We start from the raw sequence: 2,536 nt of genomic DNA, 5'->3' as shown, positions 1-2,536 counted from the left end.
AATAAACTATTTGTACATGCTATTACATGGATTAGCCTCAAAATTAAGAAGCCAGATTCAAAAAACTATATATTATATGTGTATTAGTCTGTTTTCTCATGCTGATGAAGACATACTCAAGACTGGGAAGAAAAGGAGGTTTAATTGGACTTACAGTTACACAGAATCATGATGGGAGGTGAAAATGCTTCTTACATGGTGGCAGCAAGAGAGAATAAGGAAGAAACAAAAGCAGAAACCTCTAATAAACACATCAGCTCTCATGAGACTTACTCACTATCATGAGAATAGCACAGGAAGAATGGCCCCCGTGATTCAGTTACCTCTCCCTGGGTCCCTCCATCAACATCCTGGAATTCCGGGAGACACAATTCAAGTTGAGATTTGGGTGGGGACACAGCCAAACCATATCATTCTGCCCCAGGCCCCTCCAGATCTCATGTCCTCACATTTAAAAACCAATCATGCCTTCCAAACAGTCCCCCAAAGTCTTAACTCATTTCAGCATTAACCCAAAAGCCCACAGTCCAAAGTCTCATCTGAGATAAGGAAAGTCCCTTCTACCTATGAGCCTGTAAAATCAAAAGCAAGCTAGTTACTTCCTAGATACAATGGGAGTACAGGTATTGGGTAAATACAGCTGTGCCAAATGGGAGAAATTGACCAAAACAAAAGGACTAAAGACCCCATGGAAGTCTAAAATCCAGTGGGGCAGTCAAATTTTAAAGCTCCAAAATGATCTCCTTTGACTTCAGGTCTCACATCAAGGTCACACTGATGCAAGAAGTGGGTTCCCATGGTCTTGGGCAGCTCTGCCCCTGTGGCTTGCAGGGTACAGTCTCTCTCCTGGCTGCTTTCCTAGGCTGACGTTGTGTGTCGGTAGCTTTTCCAGTTGCAGGGTGCAATCTGTCAGTGGATCTACCATTCTGGGGTCTGGAGGGCGGTGGCACTATTCTCACAGCTCCACTTGGCAGTGCCTCAGTAGACACTCTGCGTGGGGGCTCTGATTCCACATTTCCCTTCCACACTGCCCTAGCAGAGGTTCTCAATGAGGGCCCTGCCTCTGCAGCAAACTTTTGCCTGGACATCCAGATGTTTCCATACATTCTCTGAAATCTAAGTGGAGGTTTCTAAACCTCAATTCTTAACATCTGTGTACCTCAGGCTCAACACCACGTGGGAGCTGCCAAAGCTTGGGGCTTCCACCCTCTGAAGCCACAGCCCGAGCGGTACATTGGTTCATTTCAGTCATGATTGGAGCAATGGGGACACAGGGCACCGAGTCCCTAGGCTGCACACAGTATGGGTACCTTGGGCCCGGCCCACAAAACCACTTTTTGCTCTTAAGTCTCCAGACCTGTGATGGGAAGGGCTGTCATGAAGGTCTGTGACATGCCCTAGAGACATTTTCCCCTTGGTCTTGGGGATTAACATTAACCTGCTTGCTACTTATGCAAATTTCTGCAGCTGGCTTGAATTTCTCCCCAGAAAATGGAATTTTCTTTTCTATTGCAAATTTTCTGAATTTTTATGCTCCTTTTTCCCCTTTAAAACTGAATTCCTTTAACAGTACCCAAGTCACCTCTTGAATGCTTTGCTGCTTAGAAATTTCTTCTGCCAGATATCCTAAATCATCTCTCTCAAGTTCAAAGTTCCACAAATCTCTAGGGTGGGAACAAAATGCTGCCAGTCTCATAACATAACAAGAGGCTGGGCGCGGTTGCTCACGCCTGTAATCCCAGCACATTGGGGGGCCGAGGCGGATAGATCAGGAGGTCAGGAGATGGAGACCATCCTGGCTAACACGATGAAACCTCGTCTCCACTAAAAAAATACAAAAAATTAGTTGGGCATATTTGGGCACCGAGTAGTCCCAGCTACTTGGGAGGCTGAGGCAGAAGAATGGCGTGAACCTGGGAGGCAGAGCCTGCAGTCAGCCGAGATTGTGCCGCTGCACTCCAGCCTGGTGGGCAGAGCAAGACTCTGTCTCAAAAACAAACAAACAAACAAAAAACATAACAAGAGTCACCTTTGTTCCAGTTCCCAACAAGTTTCTCATCTCCATCGGAGACCACCTCAGCCTGGATTTTATTGTCTATGTCACTATCAATATTTTGGTCAAAGCCATTCAACAAGATGTCAGGAAGTTCCAAACTTTCCCACATTTTCCTGTTTTCTTCTGAGCCCTTCCAACTGTTCCAATCTCTGTCTGTTACCTAGTTCCAAAGTTGCTTCCACTTTTTCTGGTATCTTTCCAGCAAAGCCCCACTCCTGGTACCAATTTACTGCATTAGTCTGTTTTCACTCTGCTGATAAAGACATATCCAGGGCTGTGAAAAAAAAGAGGTTTAATTGGAGTTACAGTTCTACATGGCTGGGGAGGCCTCATAATCATGGTGGGAGGCAAAAGGCACTTCTTACATGGCAGTGGCAAGAAAAAATGAGGAAGAAGCAAAAGTGGAAACCCCTGATAAACCCATCAGATCTTGTGAGACTTACTTACTATCGTGAGAATAGCAGAGGAAAAACCAGCTCC

Source organism: Mandrillus leucophaeus, unplaced genomic scaffold (genome assembly GCF_000951045.1).
Source record: "Mandrillus leucophaeus isolate KB7577 unplaced genomic scaffold, Mleu.le_1.0 Scaffold81, whole genome shotgun sequence".
Classification (NCBI taxonomy): Eukaryota; Metazoa; Chordata; class Mammalia; order Primates; family Cercopithecidae; genus Mandrillus; species Mandrillus leucophaeus.
The sequence above is the reverse complement of the archived record's forward strand: the minus strand, read 5'-3'. Positions refer to the sequence as shown.